Source organism: Myxine glutinosa, chromosome 1 (assembly GCF_964187855.1).
Source record: "Myxine glutinosa chromosome 1, kmMyxGlut1.1, whole genome shotgun sequence".
In the NCBI taxonomy this organism is placed as follows: Eukaryota; Metazoa; Chordata; class Myxini; order Myxiniformes; family Myxinidae; genus Myxine; species Myxine glutinosa.
This window is the reverse complement of record NC_136261.1, coordinates 334,510,121-334,538,041: the sequence shown is the minus strand read 5'-3', so window position 1 is coordinate 334,538,041 and position 27,921 is coordinate 334,510,121. Positions and strand designations below refer to the sequence as shown.

At 44.0% G+C, this 27,921-nt stretch overlaps 1 protein-coding gene and 1 non-coding gene across 2 annotated transcripts in view; both read right to left on the bottom strand.

Moving 5' to 3' along the window:
- LOC137412267 (USP6 N-terminal-like protein) overlaps positions 1-27,921 on the bottom strand; it is a 1,021,586-nt gene that overhangs the window by 622,089 nt on the left and 371,576 nt on the right. The gene's annotated exons all lie outside the window — the stretch shown is intronic.
- On the bottom strand, positions 21,579-21,652 carry TRNAT-CGU (transfer RNA threonine (anticodon CGU)). Its single transcript has one exon. It is a non-coding gene; the product is annotated as a tRNA-Thr (tRNA).

Here is a 27,921-nt window from a genome sequence, read left to right as displayed (position 1 = left end):
CTCCCGCTCTTTAACCTCCATCACCTCTACCACCTTGTTCATTTTCCTCGTCAAGTCCTCATGTACCGTCTGACACTCTTTTTTAATTACCCCTACGTCCTTTTTCATCTCCTTCTGTGTCGATTTTAACCCCTCTATTACCGCTGTGTTCTTCTTTACCTGGTCCGTTAGTTCTTTTTGTCCCTCTGTCAGTTGTTCTACTTCCTGCGTCAGGTCCTCTATGCCCCCTTGTAACTTTACAGTCCCCTTTCTCACCTCCTTCTCCATGTGCTCCTTACAGTGCCTCACCTCCTCGCGCACTCCTCCGACCTCCTCACTCACACCTCTTCTGATCTCTTCTCCCATCACTTGCATCTCCTGCCCAGATGCCACCCTCATCTGCTCCATTTCCTCCCTGTGAGCACCCAGTTTGGTTTCTACCCCCATTCTGACCCCCTCTATCTGCTGCCCCATTTGTTTAACTTCCCTTTCCGCTTGGTCCCTCATGTCCCTCAATTTGCCTTCCATACTGTTTTCTAACCCCTCTAACCCCTTTTGCATCCCTTCCATTTGATTCTCCTGGGCAGCCTTTCTATTTTCTACCCCCGTTAACCCCTCCTGTATTTCCCCTAATCTATTGTCTAACTTCCCAAATTTCTTGTCTAATCCCTTAAAATTATTGTCTAACCCCTCACCGGTACCCCTCGCTTCGTCCCTCATTACCCCCATTTGGCTTCCCAATCGCTCACCCTGAGCATCCATCCGGTTCCCCATTACCCCCATTTGCCCCATAAGGGCCCCCATCATTCTGCTTTCCATTTCTTCGCTATTCTTGTCCATAAGGGCCTTCATTTGTATTAAAAAAAGGTTCAAATCTACCAGCGGCGCTACTACGGTCGCGGGCGTGGTCGCCGTGGCCATGTGCGAGGCGCCGTTTTGCGCGCCCGCAACCTCGTGCGCGACGACGCTATTTTGCGAATCTGCTACCCTCACTGCTTCGCTCTCCTCTTGTCCCTCAATTTGGTCCTGGATCGACCCTGCCTCACTCTCTTCTACCGGAACCCAGCCGTCTTGGTCTGCCATAGCGCGACTTTCAAAATTCGGGTTTTTATTTTTTTTGTAAAACACAATTAAATTTCGCTGTTATAATTTCGAGCGCGTGAAACGCGCTCCGGATCGAATCCCACTTCCCGACACCAAATGTTACAGACGTGGTTTTGGATGTTAGTTTACCGAGCGGTTTGGTATGACCGCGTCTGCACAGTTTACCCGATTCCACTCGAACGTTGGCCAAATCGCGCTATGCTAAATCAATTAAGGAAAGGACACAATGGCTGGGTTAGATGACACGACACCAGGGGTACAGTTCTCAAGACCTCCGGAGGAGGTTATAATATTTGTATGCAGAACGTTTAGATTACAGTGACAAGAGGTACAACATAGGAAGGTGGGCACTTAATCACGGTCTTATAGTAGCCCCGACAGACCACAGATAAACAGGACAAGACTGACTCACACAGGGATTGATGGCAAGGAAGGGCAGGTAGTCGATGGACAGCACAAGGTGCACCTTGGCTCAGGGACAGGATAGCGCGGTCCAAAAGATGCAGGGAGGTCTCTCAGCGCTCGGAGGTGGCGACTTCTCTTTTCAAGCTGGGGGCGCATCTGACGTCACCTCCGGTAAGTGGCTGCGTATATCCAGCGGGGAGTGACACGCCCTCGGCTCGTTAGCTCCGCCCCAGATGGAATCGGCCCGCCGCTTCTTATTGGGTGCGGGGGGTTACCGGGCTCCGCCCTTGACAAGGAGCTGACAGGCAGCCCCTTCGTGGTAACCCCGTCGGAGCACATGGGCAATGGCGGCTAACCAAGCCGGAGTGAGGACGCACACTCCCCGCGCGCTGTTGTTGTAGTTGTTGTTGTTGTTGTTGTAGTTTCATGAGGAAGATGGGAGGAGGTATGGGGAGGTCCTAAACTCACTACTGGTGCCATACAATCACATTCATGTGCAACAAAGAGTCAGAATTAATGGAAACGAGTCCTTAACTGACATAGACTAAGAATAACTAGCAAGATGTCCTATAGTTGTCTACGTGAGATGCGGTGAACCTGGGCACGACATTTAATGGGGGAAAAAGGGGAAGGTCGGTTCTACAGAGTGTTGTTTACAGACAATGGGACTAGGGAATGGGGGATTGTGGATAGTTGGGGAGTATTGGGGAAATAGGGGAATATTTACAAGCGGATATGGATGGAGGCCAAATCCCATATCCGCAACAATATGATTGGATATTCTTCACACTCAGGAAGAAGTTGAATGATATGATTGGATATTCTTCACACTCATGGAAGAAGTTGAATGATATGATTGGATATTCTTCACACTCATGGAAGAGGTTGAATGATATGATTGGATATTCTTCACACTCATGGAAGAAGTTGAATGATATGATTGGATATTCTTCACACTCATGGAAGAGGTTGAATGATATGATTGGATATTCTTGACACTTATGGAAGAAGTTGAATGATATGATTGGATATTCTTCACACTTATGGAAGAAGTTGAAGGATATGATTGGATATTCTTCACACTCATGGAAGAAGTTGAATGATATGATTGGATATTCTTCACACTCATGGAAGAGGTTGAATGATATGAATGGATATTCTTCACACTCATGGAAGAGGTTGAATGATATGATTGGATATTCTTCACACTCAGGAAGAAGTTGAATGATATGATTGGATATTCTTCACACTCATGGAAGAAGTTGAATGATATGATTGGATATTCTTCACACTCATGGAAGAGGTTGAATGATATAATTGGATATTCTTCACACTCATGGAAGAAGTTGAATGATATGATTGGATATTCTTCACACTCATGGAAGAGGTTGAATGATATGATTGGATATTCTTCACACTCATGGAAGAAGTTGAATGATATGATTGGATATTCTTCACACTCAGGAAGAAGTTGAATGATATGATTGGATATTCTTCACACTCATGGAAGAGGTTGAATGATATGATTGGATATTATTCACACTCATGGAAGAGGTTGAATGATATGATTGGATATTCTTCACACTCAGGAAGAAGTTGAATGATATGATTGGATATTCTTCACACTCATGGAAGAAGTTGAATGATATGATTGGATATTCTTCACACTCATGGAAGAGGTTGAATGATATGATTGGATATTCTTCACACTCAGGAAGAAGTTGAATGATATGATTGGATATTCTTCACACTCATGGAAGAAGTTGAATGATATGATTGGATATTCTTCACACTCATGGAAGAAGTTGAATGATATGATTGGATATTCTTCACACTTATGGAAGAAGTTGAATGATATGATTGGATATTCTTCACACTTATGGAAGAAGTTGAATGATATGATTGGATATTCTTCACACTTATGGAAGAAGTTGAATGATATGATTGGATATTCTTCACACTCATGGAAGAAGTTGAATGATATGATTGGATATTCTTCACACTTATGGAAGAAGTTGAATGATATGATTGGATATTCTTGACACTTACGGAAGAAGTTGAATGATATGATTGGATATTCTTGTCTCACGAATGAAGGATGAGTTGCCTTTGGTGGTTGCAAAGAAAATTTGTGGAGACCAGGAAAAATGGGGAAATATGTCAGATATGACCCTAGGACAGGACGGTGATTCATCAATTGACATGAGGTATGAACCAGAGGTGACGACCGATGAGATTCGATCTCAGTCAATGGATGGACCTGTCCTGACATCATTGGGGAAAGGGCTTATGCAAGGAGTCATTCAAAATGATTAATTTGATTTATTGATGAATATTGATGAATTAATTGAAATTGAATAATTGATTGAATTGTTAATTGATTGAATCTAATTGATTGAATTTAATTGAATAAATTTAACTGAATAAATTGAACTGAATAAATTGAATTGAATATATTGATTGTTTGATTGATGAAAATGCAGTCTCAAGAAAGAAGCTTTGATATCTTTGCGAGATATTATCAATGTGGAGACAACCTGGGAAAATTGAGCAAGGTGGTGAGTTTATATACAGATATATATGTGCGGTTACCATTGTGTGATTTCCCCGTCAACAGAGCGGACACCTGAGGATTCACCCATTTCATACTGACCCTCCGGCTCATCTGCAAATACTGATCTGTGAGATTGGATTGTGCAAAAGCCACAGCTGAGGGAGACTCTCTGGAAATCACCGTGTGAACAGGTGGAGAGATCCTTCCTGGAGGTACGAGTGAAGCTTTAGAGGAACCTGGAACAAGCTACAACACATCCAACGCTACTTTGATAAAAGGCAGAATGGGAAATGGAGCCTGCAAGAATACACAAGGATAACCAGAGATTCCACAAAAAGGTACGTGTACACATCATATGTACGACCGTTATGGTGCCGAAGCTATAAGGCAGGTCGAGAATTGGTATTTGTGGACAAAGGGACATGATGAGGAGTTTCCAAGAGATGGTACATTTGAGCGAAGTCGATTGGAAAGATTGGAACAAAGATTGAAAGCCAGGAAGAGACAGAATCTAACGGTAGACTGGCTTGCATTCCATCTTTGGGATGGTGAATCCAGACAACGGGAACAGCAAGAACGGATAACGGATCTAGAACTTAAAATAAAAAGGATACAGGATACAGTGGAGGAGACAAATGCACAACTGCCCTCGAAATTAGGAATGAAAGTGACAGTTGTCCCATCTGATTTCCAGTTGTCTCCCCAAAAAGGACGGTACAGAGAATTTTTTCGTGTTTCAGGAGATAACGAGAGATTGCAGTGGCAACTCAGGGATGTAGAGATGCAGCCCAGCAATACAAGTGCACAGGTGCACAGATCAGACAACGACAGAAACCGGTGTTTCAAGTGTGGAAAAATGGGACATTGGAGAAGAAGATGTCCGTATGTCAACAGGAAGACAAGTTAATAGGGTAAACCAAGATCAAGGGTACCAGTGCTGACCGATACCTCAGACAATGATTAGGCCTTCATTGCGACAAATCCCAAATGACGATTGGCCTCAACAAATTAGATTACTGGACAAACATGAATAACTGTCGATGATTCTTGGGTCTGAAAAGTTTTCGGAGCAAGAATTATTCATTTTTTTCTTTTGCTTGTAAGCAAATTAGTAATTAATTGATCACATGCCGAAATTGGATCTTTTATGTTGGGCACACAATTTTAAATTTATAAAGTTGGAACAATTGCTTTGCAAATTTTTGAAACCAAGTGACAAGGGTCACATGATGATCAGGTGGGAATTTCGGACTAGTGTTCAGCATGATTGATAGGTCAGTGGTCGACTGACATGCAAATGGGTGTGTAGTCAAATTTGGATAAATTATGGTGGGAACTGAAAGGGTAATTTCAATGTGACATCATAGGGGTTTTCTAAGAATAGACTTTTAGTTTATTTGTGTATAAGCATTTTTAATTTGATTGACAAATTTTATGAAATTGAAATAAAATTGACACCCATCTGATCTGTAAATAATGGTTCCAACGCAAACAAATATGCATAATGCATGTGTGTGTGTGTTTTTGTGTATCAATCTTACAAGATTGTTGACACCGACAGTGTGCCTTGTCTGAAAATAGATAGTTCCATGTGGATGGGATCGCATATCGAGAGAATTAGTAAAATAAAATAGAAATATAATTTGATTATGAACATTATCCTTTTTGTCAAGGGAGATGGAATATAAAAAAATTTGATTTGCTGAGTTATGAGCAGCCATTCATTGATAGTAAATTCATTGATAGTGAAAATTGGGAGTAATCTTGAGATTCCATTTTGATAGAATTTATATGAGAATCAAAGCTATTTATGGATATGAGCTTCATAAAAATGTGGGAGTACAAAATTAGCCAAATTTGGGAGAGATCTTACACTGACTTCCCAGAGTACGCTGCTCACGGATTTTTATATACTAGGGCATGCCCGTACTATATCTATATCTAAAATTATATCCCCCCCCTCTATTTACATGAAATGGTTTGGTTCATGAAATGTTTTGGTCCATTCGCAACGCCAAAGCGAACAGCGAACGCTTTACATGAAATGGTTTGGTCCATGAAATGTTTTGGTCCATTCGCAACGCCAAAGCGAACGGCGAACGGCTTGCGAGTACAGTGACAATCCCCCCGGGGTTTTAATTAGTTTTAAAACATCGTTTAACGCCAACATAGCGCCAAAATAGTTTGCCGACGGGAAATAAATGAATACGCTCTCAAATGTGCCATCCGAGGCAGAGTGTGTTCGCCACGTTCGGCACACGCGATAGCTCGCTGCTCTCTGATTGGTTGAATCGGTTTTTGGCCATAGCTCGGTAACTACTTGTCCGATTAATTTCAAACCTTGAAAAGGCACATCCTCGGGTCCCCAGCAATATACCTGGCAAGTTTCAAGTATATCGGACCGGTAGTTGTCGAGAAACAGCGGTCACAGACAAACATACACACATACACACATACAAACACACAGAGATTACTGGAATTATAGATAGATATAAACTTGAATTTTATCAGCATATAAATTGTGCTGTATGTATGGATGTGTTTTAGGCATAGATGATATGGGAAAATAGTAAAGAAAATTTTGCTGGTTTGAACTATTGTGGGTTTTCAGTTCTGGAGTTTAAACAAAGTCACTGGTTAACAGATGAGAAAGGATAGTAAATAAATTATTCGATGCTGGGCAAATTAAGTACGATATTACTAAGACTTATGAGAGCTATTGTTCTGCCTTACAGCAGTGGAAAATTATTGGGAAAAATTAGATCCAACATAATGAATCTATAAAAGAATGTGATAGGGATAATATCCTCAATTTGTACTAATTATTTGATTGTGGATGAAGGAATTAAGTTATCGTAGTGGATTGTTAACAGCAGCCTGAAAATGTCCTGAGAGTGTGCATCCATGTAATCAGAAATCCCAGATTTGTTTTTACAAACAACATTTTGGTAGAGGTCTTGTGTGGACGAACACTTCCTTGGTAGATAAAAAACGGTACTGCATGCTGGCAGCCACTTTTGCGGCCAGTTAGGCCAAACAAATTGAGAGGAAATTGTAGTTAAATACGTAAGTTACACATGGCTATTTGAAAAAAAGGAAATTTGTTGAGATGGGAAACATTTTTCGAAGGTTTATTAAAGTGTTATAATATGACATGTGGCAAGGCAAACTATTGGATGGGAAAATTAGATCTGGCTATAGAATACATTTATTGACCCCTTGAAGTTAATTCTTCGAATCATTGTTTCACTGGCGTTTTTTGTTCAAATTGGAAATAGTTTGGTAGAGCTTTGGTTAAAACCTTTGGTTGCGGTATCTTGGAACGAAATGATAAACCATAGGAGATTGATAAGAATAGAAAAAAATATGGACCCAAAATAGAAAGTTGGATTCATGCCCCTCATTGCAAACAAGCACATGGGGCTAAGGTGGACGATCCCACAGAAAATAAGGCTGCACCTAGCAGCCCAGCAGAACATTCAGTGGCAGATAAATGATAGTCGTGATTTACAGTCATTTGAATTACATTTTAACACCCCTTGCATTGATAAACATTACATTTTCAACATGTGATATTCCTACTTGGGATAGTGACATTTATTTGCCTACATGACATACAATTACCTGCTGATATTAATACAACATGAGTGAAAAAAAAAAAAAAAAAAAAAATGTATCACAACTACACTCATGATCAGGAGATTGAGTTCAACCCCGGGAGATAGGGGGATCAGGGTAAGACAAATAATCTGATTTATGTTACATATTAAGGGATTTTCTTTATTTACCTTTTAGGAAGCTTGTTAGTTTGGTATATAATGTTGAATGTCATCGACATATAACTATGTCATAGGTATGAATATATACAAGGAGTAGCAGACTTGTTTGTTGGTTTAGTAGTTATATTGGCAATTGTTTTAGTGGTGGCTTGCTTGAAAGCCTTAGTGACGGTGTGTTTGAATAAGGTAACCAACAACACGATGATAACGCATGAAGTGACAAATGAGGAAAGAAATGTGGAACCAGAAAAGGAAGACTTTTATGGCGACATAAACAGTAGAATTAAGATAATGGCATAACGACAATGTTATGAGTTGTGTCCATCACAATATCAGTGAACTCATATCACCACGAGTGACACACTGTTAGAGAAAAAAAAAGGGGAAATGAAAAAGTGGAGAGGAATTATGGTAATAATACATTATGCTTAATTTGTTGGTTTGGGAAAATTTTTGTTTGGAATTAGATATTCCTGTTTGTGATTGTAATCATATACAATTTATTTTCTTAGAGTAGTGCTAAAATACCTGCACAAGCTAATTTTTGAACTATATTAACCTGAAAGCAATTGTGGATGCTATTCTTAGTTTAGTAGTGAAATACATACCTGATTGAATATTATTTGTGTGACGCATATAAATGAATATAACTTTTTGAATGTTGTAAGGGAAAACAACAAATTGTTGAATGTGAAACTGTCGGAAGATATACATGATTATGCTGATTTCATGGTAAGATGTACCCTATCTGATTCAGTGTGTGTGGAAAGCAGATTCAGATGTGACTGAGCATAAGGATAAGACGAGATCACATTTTGAAGGGAGTGCTAACGGAATTGGGAAGAAGTTCGAGAAAGAAAATTTGTGGCTAAAAAATGAAGTTAATCGTGGCATACACCTTCTTTCTCAAAGAATGATGAAGACATTCTCCCGTGTAACTTGGAGATGAATGCTTACCTTCACCAAGGAAATTTATGTGACCATTTGCCTGGATCACACTGCAACATATGAAAGAAAGGCGATCACTTACTCTTGTTCGAAGGCTTCGAACATTCATCACATCAGAAGTTGCAGGACAACGACATTTTACCTGCAACCTCTGTGAAATGCGGGGACATATGTTATTACTTCACCAACTTCCGGGGAGCCAGCATGGAGCTGCAAACCAATGGCTGTGCCTTTTCACAACAGCTGTGCACGATTTTGCGGGCCACTCCTGGTATGGACCATGAATGACCTGAACACCATGGTCCCAACATCATTGTGGATGCATCCGGCATCCCTGTTCCACATCTTGCTGCCCAATCAACGTCACACCAATACTTGCTGCCCACTCATAATGAGGGAGGAGGCAAGTCAACTACAACTGGGCGAAGGCCTTGTTCAAGGAATCATTATGGTTCACAGAAAAAAAGTGGCAAGAATGCTACAAGGAGAGCAGGGTCAGTCTATGACTCCGCAATGTTACCACAACAGCGAAATCCTGCACGAAGTAGTGCAGGGGCTATGAAGACATTAAGAGAAAATGTTTCATACCTGGATTCAATCACAAGTGATCAGCCCTTCCTTTCAAACAAAGTCAACATTTGTGTGGAGGCAAACGTTTTTTGCCAGATGGTGCAGATGCTTTACAAAACTTGAAAATGAAGTGAAATTGTTGTATCTTGGTGATGGTGAAGTGTTGTTTTGAAAAGATATTTGTGATGCAAATGCAATAGATTGAACAATATGGAAGGAGTCAATGACCAACGAAATGTTTTGTGATTCTTGCAGGATGACGGTGTATGCCTAAGGGAATTTGATTACCAAAGTTATGATTATTTACTTATACTTGTAATGATGTTTACTTGTAGTGATTGACTGTTTACTTATATTGATGTTTAGAATAATGGTTAATATAAACAAAAACAAAAAGATGAGGGAATTGTGGAAGTGTAAGACTGGTAACTCATTGATTAAAGACTGGTAACGATTTCGTAAATGGATGCCAAGAATGTGCACGAACATGGTAATCTCTTGTCCACCTGGTCACAGCCCCAGGCTGGAGCACCCCCCTATCGTTTGGTAAACGGAACTCGCAGCAGGAGGGGAGCGAGCTGATGCCAGGACTCGGTGCATGCATGACCTCGGGGCATTAGCGGAGAAAGGATTAACATTCAGCGGACAGGGGATTAACTCCAGTTTGTCCATATAAACCAGAGCAAACGTTGAGTCAGAGAGACTTGTGACCAGAAGCTCTGACCTACGGAACGGAACGGAACCCTATGAACACCGCTGAGAGAGAGGACTCATACTCAGAACCTCTGCCCAACGGGAATGGCGGAGGAACATCGGCCGAACAAGAAGGACCATGCGAATAGAGTTAACCTGGTCTATTGAGTCAAACGGTAGTTATTTGGTATTGGAATGAAAGTGAACAACCAGTTAATAAACCAGACCTTTTGTAAAACCTGTGTCCGGTCATTGGAGTCTTGAGTCTCCCCTACCATTTCCCCTACAATCGTCTTGATGACCCGGCCGAAATGACCCCTGGTGATTCGTGTGGGGGTGGTAGGTGGCGTGGTGGTGGATGGTCGGGCGGGGGGCTTGATTGATGGGGGACAGCCCCGCCGTGGAGGAAGGGGCAACCGTGGAGGTTGGTCGAGGTCCAAATGGGCCGGTTTGAGGCGGTCCACGGAGATGTGGTCTGGTTTGCCGCTGATGTCCACGATGAACGACTTGTCATCCCTCTTCAGGACCCAGAAAGGTCCATCGTACGGTGGCCGGAGCGGTCCCCGGTGTGCATCGTTGCGGATAAAAACGTACTCCGCAGTGCGAAGTGCTGGGGGGGACGTGGGGTTGGGGGCAGCCGTGGTGGGACGTGGGCATGGGGGCGAATCTCCTGGCGGCCTCTTGGAGGACCGAGCGTTGGCGAGCCGCAGACCAGGGGCCAGTGGCATCAGGGATGAACTCGACCGGCATGCGCAGTGGCTGGCCGTAGACCAGCTTGGGGGTGGAAGCCTGGAGGTCCTCTTTAGGGGCCGTTCTGAGGCCCAATAGGACCCACGGGAGCCTGTCAGCCCAACCGTCATCCTGGAGGCTGGCCCTGAGAGCGGCCTTCATCGAGCGGTGAAACCGCTCGCACAAGCCATTGGCTTGGGGGTGGTAGGCCATGGTGCGGTGCCCCAGGAAGTCGACGGCCGTTACGCCAAACTGGCATTTCGCCGGGTTGATGATGAGGCTGTGCTGGCCGAGGCGCTCAAAAAGCATGCGCAGGTGGATGAGGTGCTCCGCCCAGGAAGTGCTGGCGACGAGAATGTCGTCCAGGTAGACGAAAAGGAAGGTGAGGTCGCGTAGCATGGTGTGCATCAGCCGCTGGAAGGCCTGGGCCGCGTTCTTAAGGCCAAACGGCATGCAAAGGAACTCGAAGAGGCCAAAAGGTGTAATTACCGCCGTCTTCGGCACGTTGGCCGGCCGGACGGGTACCTGGTGGTAGCCCCGAATGAGGTCGACCTTGGAAAAGATCACCCGCCCCGCCAAACGGGCGGAAAAGTCCTGTATATGTGGTATCAGGTACCGGTCGGGGGTGGTGGTGTCGTTGAGGTGGCGGTAATCGCCGCATGGTTGCCATCCGCCACCCGGTTTGGGCACGATGTGCAGGGGCAAGGCCCACGCGCTATTCGAGCGCCGCACAATGCCCAATCGCTCCAGCGCATCGAAATCCGCCTTCGCCACGGCGAGTTTGGCCGGGTCGAGGCGGCGAGCCCTGGCGTAGACCAGTGGACCTGTGGTCGGGATGTGGTGTTCGACGCCGTGCTTGACGGCGACGGCCGAAAATGTCGGCTGCGTGAGGGCGGGAAACTCGGTGAGTAGGTGGGTGAAATCGTCCGCAGCCGGGAGCGCGCAGGCTAGCTTGGTCGGAGCGGAGCCGCTCAATGAGCAAGCGAGCGAGCTGAAGGTCTCCGCGTTGATGAGCCGACACCATTTGACATCGACCAAAAGCCCATGCGCGCAAAGAAAATCTGCACCCAGCAAGGCCATGGGCACGTTCGCCGTGATGAAGTCCCACCTGAAGCGCTGGCCCCCGAAGCAGAATGCGATGCTGGCGAACCGAAGGTGTGGATGGAGGAGCCATTTGCGGCGACCAAGGCGGGGCTGCAAAGCGCGTCCTGTTTGTCCTGCACCGAGGCGGGTATCACGCTCAGCTGAGCACCGGTGTCGCACAAAAAACGCCGCCCGGACGCTGTGTCTGTAATAAACAGAAGGCTGCCAGAATGGCCGACGCTCATGGCAGGCAGGGAGCGCCGGCCTGGTCATTTCCCGACCTGCCGAAAGTGCACGGTGGGCAGCACGTTCTGGCCTTCTGCCCGAACCTGGCGTGGTAGTAGCACATGGGTCCGCTCTGGTGGAGGCTCCGGCAGTCGCGTCGGGTTCGGTCGACGGGGCGTCGCGGCGGCCGCTGCCGCCAGTGGCGCTAACTCGGCCGGTGGTGGTGACGGTCGTGGCGCGGGCGTTGCCTCGGTCGGCCCAGGGTCCCAGGCGGCCGCTCCGACGTGTCGCCCGGCCGAGAAAAATTTATCGGCTTCCCTGGCCAGGGCGCGAGGGTCCGTGATGGGCAAGTTTGCCAAAGCCAACCGTACCCGCCCAGGTAGCTGCTGGAGGAACAGCTCGCGGAAGAGGAAATCCGGGCTGTGGTCGCCGAGTAGCGCCAGCATGTGGTCCATGCGCTCGGATGGACGGGCCTCACCCAGGTCTGGGAGGTCGAGCAGCTGTCGCACGCGTTCGGTCTCCGTGAGTCCAAACGCACCGAGGAGTAGGCCTTTGAGCGTGCCGTATTTGTCGGCGTTCGGCGGGTTCTGTAGGAAGTTCAGGACCCGGGCAGCGGTGGAGGCGGTGAGCGCGGAGACCACATGATGGTAGCGCGTCGAGTCCTCCGTAATGTTCCGCAGGGCGAAGAGAGAATCCGCCTGGGCGAACCAGACGGCTGCGTGTGCTTCCCAAAAGCCAGGAAGCTTCAAAGCTGCAGATGACTCCATCGCCGTATTCTTGAAAAGGGGTCACCAATTGTGGGTGCTATGCTCGCACGATAAAACCGGACCAAATGGATGACGCCAGGAATGAAGTTTCACTGAGCTATTTATTTCCAGCTCAATCGAAAGAACTCAAAAGCACTGAATCAGCCGATCGAACGGGCGGCAATTTATAAGTCCGGTTCAACACACAAAAGCTACGCCTCTCAGGCGGGGCATGGTATGCAAATAGGTAAGCCACGCCTCTCAACGGGGCGTGGTATGCAAGGCAAGCGTTCGCCCGGGAAAGGAAAGTCTGGACACGTCCGGGTGAGTCCGGACAAGTAACCGCTCGCCGGTTGCGTCATCGGCCGGTGCAAGGTGATTGTGTATGCTTCCGGTAACCGCTACAATACCATAAATACCGGTGTATAAGCCATACCGTAAATACTGGTGTATAAGCCATTCTGTAAATACCAGTGTATAAGCCATACCGTAAATACTGGTGTATAAGCCGTACTATATAAATACTGGTGTATAAGCCATACCCTAAATACCCTACCGGTGTATAAGCCGTACTGTAAATACCGGTGTATAAGTCATACTGTATACTGTTACTACTACTGACACTACTATTATTATTGGTGGTACTATTATTACTTTTCATTAATATATGCGTTGTTACAATATTATTACCTTAGCCACCAAAGGTGGATGTAGGTTATGTTTTCACACCTATCTGTCTGTCTGTTTGTTTGTCTGACTGTCTGTGAACAAGATATCTCAAAACGTTGATGACGCATTCGAACGACATTTGGCAGGGATGTAGCGTATTTGACAAAGACGAAATGATTAGATTTTGGTGAAGATCCGGATTCGGATCCGGCTAATAGAATTTTTAAAGTGATTCTTCACCATTGGGGGATGGGGCCAAAAACGATACATAGCAGGTTATCTCATAAAGTTGTGGACGGATTTGGACGAAACTTGGTGGAAATGTTTGGTGTCTGACGAGGACGATTGGATTCGATTTTGGTGAAGATCTGAATATGGATTCGGATGTGGGGATTATTTAATTTTCAAGTGATTCTTCACCATTGGGAGATAGGGCCAAAACGATACATAGCAGGATATCTCAAAAAGTTGTGGATGGATTTGGACGAAATTTGTTTGACATGTTGTGTGTGTGACGAGTGTTACAGATTCATCACTTCCGTTGTTGTGGTTTTCATCCACTTGAAACATTTCTGGGTCCATGTATTATTATTACTGTTGTTTGAGGGAAATAGCAATTATTATTGTCAAAAGGTAAAAGGTTAATGTTTTAAATGAAACAGGAACTGGACGGCGACGAAGAGGAAGAGTAGAGAAAGAAGGCAGAGCGAGTGAGTCGGACAAGAAAGCCGAGCTGATCCGAGTTCTGAAACGAACGTTGTCGAAAGGAAGTCACTCGCAAACTTTCAGGTTTCCCGGGAAAGGGATTCCTGCGACAGAGTTGTCATCGCTGTGACCGATCAACCTGCGTGTCAGGTTTTTGGCGGTGGATTCCGAGGAGAATTATCGTCGGGCCGTTACGTCTCAAGAACGGGTCGTCGGCCATTTTGACTCGCGCGCTTCGCGCGTCGAGCAAGGTTTCTTTGCTTCGTCAGCCATTTTCACCGCTTTCAGACGTATCTGGTGTGTGTGTGTGCACCGTGGCTTTTGAAGACTAATTTGCTGTTCGCCGACTGTGAGCCGTGAAAGTCCATACCCGAGGGTGTGATTTCCCAGTCGCCTGGAGGGCGCCTTTGAATTTCCCAGTTGCATTGAGGGCGCCTTTGTGCAGCTTTGGCTGTGTGACTGTACTTGCCATCTGCACGGGATTCTGGTCTCGATAGGACATCGTTCTGGCGATCGCTGGAGCCAAACAACCTTGGCTTGAAGCCGGGAATAAGAGACATTGGGGAATGTTCTTTGTTCACTCACTTGGAGCACAGTGAGTTATATATTACAAAATTGATGGTACCATCATAGGACATATTGATTGTACTTTTGATTACTATTATTGTTGTACTGTTATTCTTGTGTGATCTTAATACAATATTTGTTTGTGAGTAACAATTGCGGTGGCTTCTCCATTGATCTTTGACATACAGAATAACACATTTTTCTGCCGTGACTCCTCTCGGGGCTCGGAGGGTACACCGTGACCAGGGGTGTCGGGGAGGAGCACGTAACAGAAATTGGGGGCTCGTCCGGGATAGAATTCCCTAACATTCCCAAAATTCCCAAATTTGTCCAAAAAAATTGGAAAAATTTTTGTGTGAAGGTTAACAGGTGTTAACTGATAGTCACCATGGTGTTTGATGCAGAAAGTTTGCGGCGTCCCCTAATGAGGCACCGTTCCTAGCGTTAAAAAGATCGGAACTCTTGATATTGGCCAAACAATTTAACTTGGAGGTCCAAGCTCATATGAAGAAAGCAGAGATGCAGACATTGGTGGTAGAATCTCTGGTGGGAAAGGGAACATGGACAGAGGTAGCCTTGGATTGGTTACCTGAGGAAAAAGAAAATGTGGAGCTCCGGAAAATGGAGATGCAACTGCAGAGCCAGGAAAGGTTAAAAGAGTTGGAATGGAAAGCCGAGGAGAGAAGAGCAGAGGAAAGGAGAGCTGAAAGAGAACTCTTGGAAAGAAGAGTAGAACAGGAACGAGAACTCGAGGAGAAAAGAGCAGAGGAAAGGAGAGCCGAAAAGGAGTTAAAGGAACGTGACATGGAGTATCAGAAGGAAGATAAACTCAAGGAGCTGGAATTAATGGGAGAACGGAGAGAAGTCGTATCCATGCCGGCTGGTTCGACAAATAGTCAGAACACTTGGGATGTTGGTAGGCATGTGAGGCTGGTACCACCCTTCAATGAAAAGGAGGTAGCCAAGTTTTTTTTACACTTTGAGAAAGTGGCTCAGATGCTATAATGGCCTGTGGGTCCTGGACTATGTTAGTGCAAAGTGTTCTGGTGGGTAAAGCTCAAGATATGTTTTCGGCTTTACAGATTGACAAATGTACAGATTATGAGGAAGTGAAGAAAGCCATTCTCAAAGCCTATGGCAGGCCATGGGCATCGAGTGGGCTACAGAGGAGGAAAACGTGGAGGTAGTTTCAAGGGTGGCTATGGCTCCCGGGGTGGGACTAGTAGTTTTGGTGGTGGCCGCAGTCGAGATTACTATGGAGGCTCCCAGAGTTACGGCAGCTCCCGAAGGGATGATTATCAGGGTAGTGGCTGAGAAGGAGACCGCTATTCACGTGTCGACAGCGACAAGCGCTCCAACCGTGATTATTATGAAAGTTAGGAAGAGTTCGAAGCACTGAATGCTGCGGAGTAGCTGAGTCAAGATTTCTACCTGGATTAACCTGTGAACTCAACATTCTTAAATGCGTCCACACAGCGAATACTTCCAGGCCTCACCAACTACCATGAAACATGGCTCTCAGCTCGGCCTCCCTAAAAAAGTGCTATAGATTTGCTTGACTTTGGATTTTTGATCACAACCCCTTAACCTTCATTCATAAAATGAAAAATAAAAATCAGAGGTTGATGAGATGGAGTTTGGCTTTGCAGGAGTTCAACTTGGAAATTGAGCATGTAAAGGGCAGGGACAATGTCGTTGCTGATGCTTTGTCCAGAGTGAACTAACTTTGGAAATCTCTGTAGGTTGTTTGAAGTTTTGTTGCTTTATTTTTGGGAAATATTGATTATCGTTGCTCACGGGAATTGATGAATTGGGTGTGAGTTTACTTTTGTTTGTTGGGAGAGTTTTGCCTCCAAAGAAAGTTTTCACTATGTTCAAACTTTCTTTCTTGAGGGGGGGGAAGTGTTACAGATTCGTCACTTCCGTTGTTGTGGTTTTCATCCACTTGAAACATTTCTGGTTCCATGTATTATTATTATTGTTGTTTGAGGGAAATAGCAATTATTATTGTCAAAAGGTAAAAGGTTAATGTTTTAAATGAAACAGGAACCGGACGGCGACGAAGAGGAAGAGGAGAGAAAGAAGGCGGAGCGAGTGAGTCGGACAAGAAAGCCAAGCTGCTCCGAGTTCTGAAGCGTACGTTGTCGAACGGGAGTCACTCGCGAACTTTCGGGTTTCCCGGGAAAGGGATTCCTGTGACAGAGTTGTCATCGCTGTGACCGATCAACCTGTGTGTCAGGTTTTTGGCGGTGGATTCCGAGGAGAATTATCGTCGGGCCGTTACGTCTCAAGAACGGGTCGTCAGCCATTTTGACTCGCGCACTTCACGCGTCGAGCAAGGTTTCTTTGCTTCGTCAGCCGTTTTCACAGCTTTCAGATGTATCTGGTGTGTGTGTGTGCACCGTGGCTTTTGAAGATTAATTTGCGGTTCGCCGACGGTGAGCCGTGAAAGTCCATACCCGAGGGTGTGATTTCCCAGTCGCCTGGAGGGCACCTTTGGATTTCCCAGTCGCCTTGAGGGTGCCTTTGTGCATCTTTGGCTGTGTGACTGTACTTGCCATCCGCACGGGATTCTGGTCTCGATTGGACATCGTTCTGGCGATCGCTGGAGCGAACCAACTTTGGCTTGAAGCCGGGAATAAGAGATATTGGGGAATGTTCTTGGTTCACTCACTTGGAGCACAGTGAGGTATATATTACAAAATTCATGGTACCATCATAGGAAATATTGATTGTACTTTTGATTACTATTATTGTTGTACTGTTATTCTTGTGTGATCTTAATACAATATTTGTTTGTGAATAACAATTGGGGTGGCTTCTCCATTGATCTTTGACATACAGAATAACACATTTGTCTGCCGTGACTCCTGTCGGGGCTCGGAGGTATACCGTGACCAGGGGGTCAGGGAGGGGCACGTAACACAAGGAAGAATCGATTCAATTTTGGTGAAAATCCAGATCCGGATCCAGCTAGTAGAATTTTTAAGTGATTCTTCACCATTAATTGAGTGATATGGCCAACCAGTCGGAGGTGTGCTCTCGACTGAGTGCAGTTCTAGTTTTTTTTTAATGTTACTTCATTATCATTGTCACATCACCAGCGATTAAGACCACTGGATGACGAATGGCCGAACGTTTTATATTCCCGAGGCGAACTCCCGAATTATTGGCGGTTTTGACGTGCGAGATGGAGGCTGCGAGTCGTTTACCTGATGAAGCACACGGGTTTATTCCCGAACCCAACAGCATGCAAACAAGACAAGGAAAGTTCAACAATAATGATTTTAATGTAAATAAAGGAAGGAATGAAAATATCGAAATAAAAACTGAAGTAAATTCATTTCCTAACGTAGGGATCCTCCACACAAATTCACAACACACAACCAGGGAATGATAAAATACAAATAAAATCCCTTCAGTCAGCACTTAGCTTGTCCAACGAGATTGTTTGGTGAGGTCAAAAATGATGCATAGCAGGATATCTCAGTGATGGCCAAGTCTAACGCTTCCCACGGCTGAGCGCCCAATATGGCGCTGGCCGACGACGCGAGCTAACCGAGCCGTGAAGCGAGCAGCCAAGATGGCCCTCTCAGTGTTCTCCACCACTGTTCGGGAGGGCCAGCGTGGCCTCCAGCTCCCTTGTGCCAAAATTAATCAAAGCTCCTTAAGGATCGTCACAGAAAAACAGTCTAGTCAAAAGCACACAAAAATGGCCAAGCTTCTTCACCAGGAACAAGATAGATACGTTCTTTTTCTTCACTCTCGAAGCTTCTAGATGACCTCCCACCGACCAATGGCAAAGTTCTTTCCAACTCACCCCATGCTCCTCTCAGCCAATCATGACCTTCAGGGGCATGGCCTACCAGCTCTTTCTCCACATACCCATCACACCACCCCGGGGGCATGGCCTTTTCCCTTATTAGGTCCTTAGGGCGGGGCTTAGTCCGATCGGCTCTGCTTGGGTTCTGTCGGCAGTTGTTGTTTAAAGGAGTTTTCATGGCCGGCCTTGTCTGCAAAACGTAAAGGGAAAATTACAGAGGGGAATCATGTACTGGGGAAAATTCACGTTCATCCCTACACTAATTAGCACTGCTTCACCCCTCATGTGAAAACACATAAACAATCATAAGCTACAGTTTCCCTACTTATTACATCGAGATTTCTCCTACGCATCCACGGTCCATGCTACAATTACACAATCCTACCTTCCCAACCTGGTGTTGGCCTAATGGTTAGGGCGGCAGGTTTGGGATCCTAAAGTCCTGAGTTCTGTATCCCGTTGAATTAACGCCTGTTGGGGCTGATTCAGCCTGTCAACCTTCTGAGGTTGGCAATCTGAGTACCAGATAATTGGTTATAGAGAGGCATTACATCAGCGGCAGACGTGCCCACTGAAAATGATGCAACCAGCAGCCAGGTGGCTGCACACAAACCACCCACCTTCCGTACAGTATCCTCTCACCTACCCCCACAAATATAACATTATTATTTCATTATTTTTTCAACATATAAATATTATTAGCACATATTATTTTTGTATTATATTTTCCTCTCATCGTATTCTGATATGTATCTCAAGACTGAGTGGGTAAAGGTGTTCTATGAACTCTCTTGTATATTTATTTATTAGCCCCCGTTGGACTTAGTCCTAAACGGGAGCTTATGGATTTGGTCTCTCACGTCCATCTGTGCGGCTGTCCGTGCCTGTGTCCATCTGCAACCATATCTCGGAGATGTATGTTCCGATTTTGCTCATAAAAATCCTACAAAGACAATACATGACGGTACGCATATGCACATCATTTTGTTTCACGGCGCGATCATAGATGACCGACTGGTGGCCATTTTAATTGTAAACAACCCAATGTTGATCATTTCCTCAACCATTTATTGGACATGTATTTACCAATCTTGTTCAATCTTGGCACCGAGATCATGAATGATGGATTACATATGTACGTCAATATTATTTTTCCAGATCAGATCCAAGATGGCCGACTGGCGGCCATTTTGTTACTCAAACGTGTCCCCAACCATTTATTGAACATGCATGGACCGATTTTGTTCAGACTTGGCACAAGTACAGCACATGAAATAGTAAACAAATGAAGAAGATTTTGTTTTGTAATCCAACCAAATATGGCCGACGGGCGGCCTCTCCTTGTTCTAATTAATCGAAGTGTTGGTGTTAACATTGGATAAGAACATGGCATGGTTAATTCCAAAATAGTTCAGAATCCATTTGTCTTCAGCCTCACCATTTTGTAGCAAAGCGCAGTAAAGTATATTGTATCGCATTGAAAAAAGTACAGGAATCAAAAGAGTAGGTAGTGTAGCAGCATAACAAACCTGTTGTGCATTTTGTGATACAAGCACCAAATTTGGCACAAATGTACATTAATATGTTGCGAACATTTTCAGATATTGGGCCACTTGAAATTCCGTAATTTTTTTTTTCAAATTTTTTCAAATTTCGTAATTTCAAATTTTTCGGGTGACACCGTCACAATTTCGGTCTTCGAGGCCGGCCTATATAGTGGGGCGGCTTAGCCCAAATATTCAAAAGAATTGTGCATTTTGTGATACAAGCACCAAATTTGGCACAAATGTACATTAATATGTTGCGAACATTGTGTGGTCAGCAATGAAGACGAGAGTCTGAATTACATGTATGCAAAAGACCTTGTGAACCAGTGAAGCAAATACACGGGTAAGCATGAATTAAATCTAGGGCATGATATAATTTCCATGATGTTTACCTCTACACTCAATTGTGGAAGGAGGTAATGTTTTGATCCCAGCTTGTCTGTATGTCTGTTTGTCTGTTAGTCCACAAAATTCCAGACAAAGCTTGTAGTAGTGGTAGTTGTAGTGGTAGTGGTGATAACAGAAATTGTTATATAGAACTGAACTTATATTATTATTATATGCAGAAAATAACTTCATTTCTATATGCCCTGCAGTGGACAGGTTAATTGGTTTATGCACTGAAGGGGTCACCCTGGTGTGCACTGCTGTGTTCTGCCTCACTGAGTTGTTCAGGTATGATGTACTCAGCACAAGCTTCCGGTCGGCCCGGAGGTGGGGGTGCGGGGCCTGTCACGGAACGTCAAAACAAACGGCCTGCCGGGGCCGCCCAAAAGTCGGGCGTGAGGGGCGCGTCCACTAATGGAACGCCTCTCGCTTCCCAGATCGAGGGCCACGTGGTCAGGAGAACCTCGTCCCTTCCGGTCACACTTTGCCTATCGGCCGGCCTCGAAGACCGAAATTGTGACGGTGTCACCCGAAAAATTTGAAATTACGAAATTTGAAAAAATTTGAAAAAAAAAATTACGGAATTTCAAGTGGCCCAATATCTGAAAATGTTCGCAACATATTAATGTACATTTGTGCCAAATTTGGTGCTTGTATCACAAAATGCACAATTCTTTTGAATATTTGGGCTAAGCCGCCCCACTAAGGGGAAAAAACGAGGATTGAGCAATAGAGCTTATTAACAAACTGTGTGAAAAGGGAAACCAGGGAATATGAGAGATTTAATGAAAATATAAAAGAATGAAGGATTTAAGATCTTCCCCTCAAAGGAACTTCAACGCTGGGGATGGCCGGAAGGCCCAGCAAACTGCGGTATGGTCGCCAACCACTGGTTGATTGATCTTCCTTTTCAAATGCTGAGGATGAAGCAAGAAGCAAGGAAGCAGCACGGACCATTTTAATACCTTTGCAACGACTCTGACGGGGTTTGAACCACCCCCCTCCCCGACTTGATCTGAGCGGACACTCCAACGATTAAACCACTGAGTGTGGTTAGAAAAGAAAAGGCAACGCTGGGATTTGAACCCAGGATCTCCTGTTTACGAAACAGGCGCTTTAACCAACTAAGCCACGATGCCAGAGATGCATTCCATCATAGGTTTCCGTGGTTCAATGGTTTTGAAGCAATAACGAGCAGCACTGCACATTTGTAATTTGTTTAGAGTGCCGGCGATAACTCGCCGGATCTTCTCAAAGGACATAGTGGGATCTTTGACGTCACCAATGAAGGCCAGCCGTTGGGACACCCGGATTAACGTCCATCCAAGGGACGGATCAGTTTATCATGTTATAGCTGGGCAACTGCCAGTAGAGAGGTGTAGGAAGCTCATTCATGGCTACAGGAAGCGCTTGACTGCAGTTATTTTGTCCAAAGTCCGTGCTACCAAATATTAAATCTGGGGTGTCAATAATTTTATCAATGCCATTTCTTTTTATTTTCTGATTTAAAATGGTATATTAAGTTCTGAATCAAAAACAAAGGTTCTGTAATATTAACAGTGAAAGAAATTATAAACGTTTTCGGACATGAAAAAAGTGGCGGAATAAAAAGTAGGGGAGAAACATTCTAGGAATAATTAATAGGTATTCCCCTACATTGTAGGTAGAGGAAACCTAATAAAGAATTGTGGAGACCAAATACTTTTGTCAATTTCAACTTATTTTTAGAGAAAATTGTGATTTATTTGAAAAAAGTGCAAGGGTGCCAATATTTTTGGCCAAGACTGTAATTGGCTGGGAACTTTGGCCTACTTTGCCACAATCCCCCTTTGCTACAATACTACTTTGCTACAAATCCCCCGTTGCTACAATCCCCCTTTGCTACAATACTACTTTGCTACAAATCCCCCTTTGCTACAATCCCCCTTTGCTACAATACTACTTTGTCACAAATCCCCCTTTGCTACAATCCCCCTTTTCTACAATCCCCCTTTGCTACAACCCCCCTTTGCTACAATCCCCCTTTTCTACAATACTACTTTGCTACAAATCCCCCTTTGCTGCAATACTACTTTGCTACAAATCCCCCTTTGCTACAATCCCCCTTTGCTACAATACTACTTTGCTACAATCCCCCTTTGCTACAATACTACTTTGCTACAATCCCCCTTTGCTACAATCCCCCTTTGCTACAATCCCCCTTTGCTACAATCCCCCTGTGCTACAATACTATTTTTCTACAAATTCCCCTTTGCTACAATCCCCCTTTGCTACAAATCCCCCTTTGCTACAAATCCCCCTTTGCTACAAATCCCCCTTTGCTACAAATCCCCCTATGCTACAAATCCCCCTTTGCTACAATACTACTTTGCTACAAATCCCCCTTTGCGACAATCCCCCTTTGCTACAATACTACTTTGCTACAATCCCACTTTGCTACAATCCCCCTTTGCTACAATACTACTTTGCTACAAATCCCCCTTTGCTACAATAACCCTTTGCTACAATCCCCCTTTGCTACAATCCCCCTTTGCTACAACCCCCCTTTGCTACAATCCCCCTTTGCTACAATACTACTTTCCTCCAATACAACATTGCTACAAATCCCCCTTTGCTACAACACTACTTTCCTCCAATACTACATTGCTACAAATCCCCCTTTGATACAAATCCCCCTTTGCTACAATACTACTTTCCTCCAATACTACATTGCTACAAATCCCCCATTTGCTACAATCCCCCTTTGCTACAATACTACTTTACTACAAATCCCCCTTTGCTACAATCCCCCTTTGCTACAACACTACTTTGCTACAAATCCCCCTTTGCTACAATCTCCCTTTGCTACAATACTACTTTCCTCCAATACTCCATTGCTACAAATCCCTCTTTGCTACAACATTACTTTCCTCCAATACTACATTGCTACAAATCCCCCTTTGCTACTGTGGAAATGTAACTCATTGATCGTTGGAACTGGTAACGAAGCAGATAGACGATTTCGTAAGAATGTCAGGAATGTATCTCGCTCTGTCGAAGCTGGGAGTCCTTTGTCCACCTTTATTACGGCCCCGGGCTAGAGCACCCTCCTATTGCGAGGCAAATGGAACTCGCAGCAGGAGGGGAGCGAGTTGGTGCCAGTAAGGCGAGCGGGATGACTGAGCAGCATTTGCGGAGAAGGGATTAAGATTTAGCGCACGGAGGATTAACTCGAGTGTGCCGATAAAAACGAGGACAAACTTTGAGTCGAGAGCACTTGCCACGAGAACCCCTGCCCGACGGAACGAACAACCACGCAACGGGAAACAGAAAACAGGAGAGCACCTGAGCGAACGAAGAAGAACCAACGACTTGAATTACTAAATTCGTTATAGTATTGTCGTTCTTTATTATATTGAAACCAGTGAATTATTAGCTAATAAAGCATTGCTTTGTAAAAGCCCTGTATAGTTATTTTGTATCCTCCTGAGTCATATAACTATTCCCGAACAATATGGAGGCACCGCTGGGATCAATTGGACACATACAAGATCTTTAAAGGTGAGTGTGTCTTGTTTTTGTCCAGTATGATTTACGAACCTGGGAATAGTTATTTTGTATATACATGGAGGATTTGGCGTTTGGGCTTCCCCACGTACCATTGGTGCACGGAAGCCCTGATAAGGAAAATATAGATGGGACCCTTTGCTCAGGTGCTGTGCTCGCGACACAAAGGATCCATATGAGAAGGGCCCGGGTGCTGTGTAATTAATTAGTACACAGAGAACCGATTACTAGGGTGCTGAATAATCGTAAAGATCCATTTTTGGAGCTGGCTCTCCTGGTGCTATGATTTATTCAAAGAACCAATGACTGTGTGATTAAGATGTATTTTAAGGTCCCTTGTAAATAAATGTAATGATGTAATGAATTTTGTCACGACCGTCCGAGGTAAAAGTCCTACAAAATGTCTGCTCGTTTTCTGGCCGAGTCGAAATTGCATTGAGTTCCTATGGCATGCACCATTAAAAGCGCTGTATAATGGTTGAGCTCCCTTTATCTCGTTTTGGTCACGCGAATGAGCAAACGAAGTCACGGATGGAACATCGACAAACGATTGTAGCTATTATTCGTGTTTTTCTAAATGATTTCTGTAAATACGTATTTTTTGCGCTGTGTAAATAAATGCGCTAGTTCGTCTGACACGCGTCACTGAGAAACACGCATCTGTAGAATTGCCTGCAAGTGGGACCGTGTGTTTGCGAGGATGCGTACGTTATACGCTGGGTATTAAAAGCCTTACTCTGTTCTGGAGGCGAATCGGCCCATGAAGTGCACCATGGGGCGATTTGTTTGCCGGTTCGGTAAGGTCCGTACACGTGTACAATCGTGTACACCCGTTTTGCACTTACAAACGTACTTTTAAGTTGCCCGCCCAAATGCTGGAGGACTCGCTTAGCGTGCGAGAGAGGGCGGGAAATGGAGATATATATATATATTTTTCTCCCAATTTGTGGTATCACGACGAAACGGCTTATATCTTTGGAACCGCTGGTTGGATTTAGACAAATTAAACGGAATTGCGTAGGACGAAAGCCGTGGGTCCCAGGTAAGGGAAAAAAAAAAAAAAAAAAGGATGGAGGAGAGGGAAAAAAAAATTCGCCAATTTTTTCCCACCATTTTTAACACCTAAAAATCGTTCGATCAATATATAAATTAATGACAGACAACGCCATCTCATGCCGGTCCAGAATTATTATGAAAGATGGCGATTGGATGAAAATTGCATACCGACACTCCCTCACTGTCCCTCATTGTCCCTCATTTCCATTCCGGCTACCTGTCTCTTGCTCCCGCTTCTTCTCCCTCCCTCTAGTTCCCATTGGCGGACGCTTTGCGAGAAGCAAAGCGTTTGTGTGAACCCTCAACCTCAACCTAAGTTGAAGTTGTTGCTGCAGTGTTGTTGTTTTTATTGTGTATTTTCTCTGCTCCCCGTGCTCGCAGATTTGGTTGGTACATACATTTTTATTGAAAGGTGAAAGATTTATCTGCGATTAAGCTTCAAAATATAAAATTTGATCTGCTTGGTGTTAGTTTAAGGGCTGTTCCAAATTTATCCTGGTTAAGCACCAAAATCTGTCTATCAAATTTTGTCCAGGTCCATCACTAAGCCTTTGAGACATGCTTCACGCTTAATGAAAGACAATAATTAAGTGCTTTTGTGGAAAGGCAGTGGCAAACCACCCAATGTCACCACTTTCATGAGCTCAGAGAAATAAAAAATTCCAAATTCCACTCTGCTGGCTCAATTGAAATCGGCAGCAGAGTGAGAATCAACAGACAATGGAACAGCTAGCAACGAGTGTTTGTGAGTGGCAACCACCCTCTGGTCGAGGCTCATAGAAAAGATTGATACTTATTGATTCGGCACGCTTACAATAGAAATTAATGGCGAGGATTGTGGTTGGGTTGATGGGGTGTTGTGGGTTGTTGTGGTTGGGTCGATGGGTTGTTGTGGTTGGGTCGATTTTGCGAAATGAACGTTCTTTGAACAAATTAAATGATATATAAATCCCATTCGAATGACAAGTGAACCGAATGAAAATAAGGATTTTTTGAAATTGTTGTTGACTTTGGCCTATGTTGAATAAAATAGTTGTTGATTAAACTAGTTGACTGATATATAAATCCCATTCGAATGACAAGTGAACCGAATGAAAATAAGGATTTTTTGAAATTGTTGTTGACTTTGGCCTATGTTGAATAAAATAGTTGTTGATTGAACTAGTTGACTGATATATAAATCCCATTCAAAAGTCAAGTGAATCGGATGAAAATTGAGGATTTTTGAAATTGTTGTTGACTTTAGCAATGTAAGTTGAATAAATAGTTGTTGGTTCAATTTCAGTTTACTGATAAGTAAATCCAACGTTTTGGGAACATTCAAATGTTGGGTTTTGCTGACGTTTCCACAACGTTGTTTCAACGTTTTTCACATTACTTTCCTACAACATTGAAATAATGTTGTTGTAAAACGTTTCCACAATGTCGCTACAACGTTTCACTTTCGTTGTTGCAACGTTTTGCTCCAACGTTTTGGGAACACTCAAATGTTAAGTGAATCGGATGAGAATTCACGAGTTATTTAATTATTAACGATTAATGAAGTACTTATTTAATTAATTACATTTCTTTCTCTTCTGACCATTAACTCAGGCACCTTCTGAGTAAGGAAGCTGATATTTGGACATGACAGTGACCAAGTGATGTGGCTAACAAGGATATTTTGATTTATTAATTAATCATTTAATCAATGCATTATTTAATTTAATAAATGACTTATTTAATTAAATTCCTAAAAGACACATCTTCGGACGAAGCATGTGTGGATTGGTTATGCTATCAGCCAATCAATTCGAATTTCAATTCGTGTGCAAATGATCAGTGTTTATCACAAGTCGTGATCAATTAATGAAATTAATGCTCCAAATTAATGGAATGAAATGTAAATCTTGAACCAGATGGGAACCATGGCCTCAGTGAAGGAAAAGTGACTGGTTGAGAAGAGTGATGGAAATGCATGCAGATTGAAGTAGAGGACGAATGAGAGAGATAGACAGAGAGAGATAAACAGAGAGAAATAGACAGAGAGAGATAGACAGAGAGAGACAGACAGAGAGAGACAGACAGAGAGAGACAGACAGAGAGAGATAGACAGAGAGAGATAGACAGAGAGAGACAGACAGAGAGAGATAGACAGAGAGAGATAAACAGAGAGAAATAGACAGAGAGAGATAGACAGAGAGAGACAGAGAGAGAGACAGAAAGAGAGAGATAAACAGAGAGAAATAGACAGAGAGAGATAGACAGAGAGAGACAGACACAGAGAGATGGACAGAGAGAAACAGACAGAGAGAGATAAACAGAGAGAGACAGACAGAGAGAGATAGAAAGAGAGAGACAGACAGAGAGAGATAAACAGAGAGAAATAGACAGAGAGAGATAAACAGAAAGAGATAGACAGAGACAGACAGAGAGAGAGACAGAAAGAGAGAGATAAACAGAGAGAAATAGACAGAGAGAGATAGACAGAGAGAGACAGACACAGAGAGATAGACAGAGAGAAACAGACAGAGAGAGATAAACAGAGAGAGACAGACAGAGATAGATAGACAGAGAGAGACAGACAGAGAGAGATAAATAGAGAGAGAGACAGACAGAGAGAGATAGACAGAGAGAGACAGACAGAGAGAGATAAACAGAGAGAAATAGACAGAGAGAGACAGACAGAGAGAGATAAACAGAAAGAGATAGACAGAGACAGACAGAGAGAGAGACAGAAAGAGAGAGATAAACAGAGAGAAATAGACAGAGAGATAGACAGAGAGAGACAGACAGAGAGAGACAGACACAGAGAGATAGACAGAGA